Consider the following 6000-nt stretch of genomic DNA (forward strand, 5'->3'; position numbering starts at 1 on the left):
TGAAATCAGCTCACTCTTAGACGCCTCAAACAGTTGGTTTTTCTCTCAACCTTTCTCTTCCACTTATCCCGACTCTCACTTGGGCTTTCTTTCCCTCATGCTTCACCCAGTCCCGCACAGTAGGTGCTTCTGAGGCCGAGACTTACACTCACTTTCTCTCTCTGGCTTCTTCAGAGCACTTTGGGCAATCTCCCTGCCTGAACAAATTCCATCATCCAAACACAACCATGGCACGCATCTCCCCAGCCAGCTCTCTGCAAGCCTCTTTCTGTCTGTTCCCACTCCACACTGGGGACTATCAAAGTGTTAAGGAAAGTGTTGCAGCATGAAAGGATATATAGTCTTTTTCAGGCACCTGTGTGGGAAACTGAGTAACCAAGGGACAAAATGAGTGTAGTGACAAAACAACAATAAAAAGGGTAGGGGGGTCACCTATAAAGGAAGTGAGTGCACTGTGACCTAATTTTTTGTTCTTCACTATTTTGCCCAGATTCAGCACTGTCTACCACCTTCATGCTGTGCAGTGATAAAGGACAGGAAGAACAAAAAGAGAGATAAGCCCCAGCTGTACTCTTAGCATACCTTAGAGACTTACGTGCACCAGGCATGAAATAACTGCATTCTGAATGTGGCCCTTTAACTAGTCAATTTCCTGTACGGTTACAACTCCACTGTAGGTTATTTTCACTAGGATCATCGTCGTATCAATTTTTAAAAATGCAACTTGCTTTAATCATATCATCAAAACACATGACGTTTAAACATTCTCTTCTCTCCAAAAGAAGTATCCTTACCATAGTTATTTCAAATCCCTTCTTAGCCAGGAAAAGACTGGTCACACTCTAAATTAAGTGTCAAGAGCAAGAATTTAATTTACCTAATAAGACAGTTATTATATGTTAAATACCATACGGTTATTAAAAACATATTTATTGAGGTTTAACAAGTATGTCAAGACAGTACTCCATAAACAGCACGAATTGCTAACAGGACGCAGTTATAGATTCTTACATCAGGCAATGTATCTTGTGAATAGATACACTTTATATGAGACCATTAAAAATGATAATAGAGAATCTCCGAGGGCCTCTATCTGGGAGGGCAAGAGGGACAGTGAATTTGTGTACCGCTTGCTCACCCCTGGAGACCTAGGATCAGTTCCTGTGTGAGATGGGCATGAAAAATGAGCTTGGGGGTCTTCCCCTCGCCCTCATTTGTGCTCCGTGCAAAGCCAACTGTACCATTTGGCATGACTGATGAGGGCCATTTAGGGGAGCTCACTGGGGTGGGGGAAAAGAAGAGTTTGTAGGAGTCACTTGGAATAAGTCAAAGGGAAAGGACTCATGGGGAATTGGGCCAGGTTTCTGACGCTAACCAATTCTCCTTATGTTTAAAAGCTTTAAAATGTGTGTGTGTGTGTGTGTGTGTGTGTGTGTGTGTGTGTGTGTGTCCATGTGTACATTCATGCAGTCACACATACCTAACATCCTGTATTCGGTGCAGAGAGTTGATAATCACCCCCAAAAGAGTGTTTGAAAACATTGCTCATCTACTTCACGTACCAAGTGTGGTGTCCTCTAAACTTGCCGTGTTGCTGAAAAGAACACTGGGCTGAAAGGAAGGAGCCTTCTCACCTACTGCCAGTTCCCCTCCTGCTGAAATGGTAGGGATCCGCCAAAGCCTGTGTTTACTCCCAGTGTGCCGACGCTATGGCAATGGCCCTGACACGACGGCGCCCGTTCAGCAGCATGACTTCACAGGAGGGTCAGGCCAGGGGACTTCAGATGGGGCCATGAGTAAGAACCGGCAAAAACTCATATGCTTAACGGTCAGCAAACATGTCAAAGGAAATTATTCATAAATATTTGAAGAGCAAAGAGGTCCGAGTTTTGAGTGGGCAGCTGTTGGTCTCCAGGTTTTCCTCAGTGTATCAGCCCCCTTTTTAGAGAGTCAATGTTCTGCCCTGACTGAGATTTCCAATCCCAAGCCCCAGACTTCCCTCAATTGCTTGGCACACAAAAGGTTCCTGGATGCCTTGGTGTAGTTATGAAGCTATGCAGCGACCAGCCAGGTCTCTAGGTGGTGTCCTAGAAAAGGTACTTGTGTGGAATATTCAGCTGTCTTCAGAGCCATCCTTCCACTCCTCTCTGAGGCTGTGTGTGTGTGTGTGTGTGTGTGTGTGTGTGTGTGCGTGCGCACGCACGCATGCATGTGTGTGTGGGGGGAAGAGAATATAATCATCACATCAGCACAGTGAACAGGCCCAACTGCATGAGGATAATTATGTTTTACAGTTTTGCTAAACACAAGAAAGTATTTTCTCAGACCATTTAATTGAAACAACATCATGGGTTATACCTTCATTGTAATAAAACTCCACTGTGTGTCCAAGTACCAGGGGATTTATTAACTTGCTCCGAGCTCTGAGAATCAGCAGGCAGGGTCAGACGCAGCTAGTGATGATGACATCATCGGCTCTGGCAGCTCTTTTCAACTGGTGTTGAGTGAGGTAATGTCCCCCAAATTAAAACTGACAGCAAGATTAATGATGATAGATTCACTGACTTTTTTTCATGATTTAAATTGGTGTTCTGTTTCTTCCATTCTGGACGGCCAAGAGAGCTTCGCGCCATTAGCTTGGCATATCGGCAAAGCCAGATGACAGGAGCCCCTTCTCCCCGCCACCTGGGGACAGGCTGGGACTTCAGGGCTACAGGGGATTTAGAGATGGGGCCAGAGGGAGACACACCCTCACATCTTTCACAGAGGTTAGGACACTGAGATATACTGCCTTTTTACAGACCAGCATATACATGCATCCCATTCGTTACTTTGGGGCAAGAAAGGTCACGTGCTCTGCGGGGGGTTGCTGTGTACAAGGACTACCTCATGGAATCTTGCCCCACTGAGTTGTTTGTAATCCCCTGAAGTGGAGCTGGGCTGATCTTGCTCTTTGTACTTTGCATAACAAAAGGGTTTGCTGAGGATGTTAAGAGCATGCAGAAAATTCTGAGGCAGAAGACTGGAAAATGTTTCAGATGCATGGAAAAGCTCCATTTTATCAACCATTTTAGAGACTCTAGTATCCTGCAAACAACTATCATCTTAATTAATTATTCTACCCCCACTTTATTGTAAATTTAAGGGCAGAGATTAACTGTTTTCATCTTCGTAATTTCAACAACAATCACAGCAACACGTCGCAGGCACTAAAAGTACTTATTGAATGTGTGTTACTTAAGAAGACCTTAATGACCTCTCATAAAGAACTGAGTCTCCTAACTGGGTTTGTGGAACATACTTTCAAGTAATGAAAACACTCTTCTTTGAAAACATGGTCAAATTTGTCATAGTCACGAGTCTACGTGGATATGTCTCACTAGTCTGAAATAATTTGGTTTATTGTCTTAAAAAAAGAATGAAAGAAAAAAAAATTTAAAAGCCAAAATGCTATATGATGATATAATAAACAGCCATACTGCAGAACGGCAAAATGGGAGAAAGTTCTCAGAGTAAGTCTCATTGTGAGTGTGATATTTGCTTCAAAAGTGATATCCGGGCTTCACTGGTGGCGCAGTGGTTGAGAGGCCACCTGCCGATGCAGGGGACACGGGTTCATGCTCCGGTCCGGGAGGATCTCACATGCCGCGGAGCAGCTGGGCCCGTGAGCCATGGCCGCTGGGCCTGTGCGTCCGGAGCCTGTGCTCCGCAACGAGAGAGGCCACAACAGTGGGAGGCCCACGTACCGCAAAAAAAAAAGAAAAAAAAAAAAACAAAAGTGAAATCCATCTGTTGGTTCAGTGGTTATTTCACAGTGAGATTTAGGGTTGACCCTGTTGGAAGTGAGAGTGGCAGTTGAGAAGGTAATGTCCTTGTGTCTTGAAAGAGAGGACATAGGGTCCACTGGGGCTCTTTCTGGGAAATCCTATTTCTAAGCAGAACACTCACAATCTCCAAAGTCAGGGGACATCTCTAGTCCCTGCCCCACCCCTAACTAGCTGAGACATTTATTTAGCAAGTCCCTTCCCCTGGAGGGGGGTTTCCGTTTCCCCGTTGCTAAGGTGAGTGACTGGAGTTGACAGGCACTAAGGCCCTTTGCAGGCCAGGCATTCTCTGATGCTAGGGGTTTAACTGCTCCTGGGAGGGGCACACCCAGACAGATCAAGTGGACTAGACTAAATCCGTACTCCTGCTGTTCAAAGTCAGGGTTTTCTTCCCCCCCTGAAGTTTATGGTACTGGTTGGGATAAGGGAGTAGGTTTCCCTGCCCTCTGTTCTTTTGGCAACTTGGGCTCAAACATTTTGTTTCTAAGCAGGTTCCAACACTTCCCCAAGGCCCTCACAGCCCTTCACCCACATTTTTTTTGCCATATTTCTCCATTATTTCTTTCTCTCTCCTCCCAAGCACACTCTTCTCTTCACAAAGAACAGCAAATTGTGGATGGAGGGTTTGGAGGGGCTGTTAGCTTTTATTAATGAGAAGTATAGGAGATGAGACCCCATTAAGGTCCCTTTTATCTCCACTAATAGCATTTCTTTTTGGAAAAGATGACCATATTGACACTTTTGGAGTGTTTACCCAACTCTCAATGGTTCCCTTGACTAGGCACTTGCCCCCAGATCCACAGGGTCAGGCTGGGGCCCCAGTAGCCAAGCCCACACTAGATGATGCCTACCTTTCTGGACATGGTTGACAGAACACAGTGGACACCTGAGCTGTACTGGGAAGTTGGAAAATCTTCATTGTTAGGAGGCTGGGCTTCTCCTCACTCTGCAATGCAGTGTTTGGTCCTTTACAGCAGAGATGCTTAAGCTGGCTGCCCCTTAGAATCACCCAAGGGGAATTTCTAAACACAAAAGCCTGAACTCCTACTCTAGCAATCCTGATCCAATTAGTCTGGTGGGAGGGAAGAGGCACTGGGATATTTTTTGGAAGCTCTGTAAGTGATGCTAATATGCAGCCAGGGTCAGGAGCTACCTCCCTAAGTTGAAACTCTAGACTGTTAGTTTGAAATCTTCCATGATGGTGATAGCAGCCTGAATGTTAAAGGTCAGTGGTGGAACCAGAAGTGAGATTCTGTCTCTCTTTGCAGGTCCCTGAGTTCCAGAGAGGGTCGGTGACAGCTGTGCGCCCTCTAGGAGACCAAAAGGCCCAGGGAAAGTCACACCATGAGATGCTGTCTCTGCCCCCACTCTGTGCAGCCACCTTCTCTCCATTGAGTCCTACATCCCTGGCCAAAATCAGAAAGTGGTCTGTTACCAGTTCATAAACCTACCAGCACTGCATTCATTAGTTACACAGAAATGCTAATGAGCGATTACTATTTTTCGTCCAATGGTACACAACACAAGATGACCCTGATCAGAGGTACGAACAAGAAGAAGATGGTTGAATGTCTCTGCATGACTCCTGAAACCACAATTTTAGTTGGAGTACCATGAAGCTAGCGCCCTGTCCTAGTCTTAGGAATAAAGACTCAGCCTGGCCCCAGCAAACTGAGGGTGACCCACCATCCAGATTTGTGTGAGACTGTCCTGTCTTTAGCACTAAAATCCCTTGTGCTAGGAAACCCTGCAGTCCTGGAAAAACTGAGATAGCTGGTCCAACTTGTAAAGGACTGACCACAGATGACTCTTGTCAAAGTTAGAAATATTTCTCCAATGGACATGACTGCCCATCTCTGTCAATGCTGAACATGCCTGTCATGACCCCTGTTTCTAAACCTCTGAGAAAGGAGGGGTGGCGTTGGGGGGAGGGGGGGCTAATAAACCCATTCTGAAGCAGAACGTTTTACATCCAAAGCTTCCCGTGGAGCTCAGATAATAGAATTTATTCCCAAAACTACCCAGTCCAACTCAAGCCATTCAGGGCTTCTCTCCAGTTGATTTGGAAGTAGGATCTAGAGAGGCTCTAGTTCATCCCTTCCAACAACTGGGGTGTAACATGCACACTTGGGAGCTGTTGGTAGCCAGGTCCTGAGGAGGCGACTTGAAGAGAGGC

This window comes from Delphinus delphis, chromosome 3, assembly GCF_949987515.2.
Source record: "Delphinus delphis chromosome 3, mDelDel1.2, whole genome shotgun sequence".
NCBI classification, from domain to species: domain Eukaryota; kingdom Metazoa; phylum Chordata; class Mammalia; order Artiodactyla; family Delphinidae; genus Delphinus; species Delphinus delphis.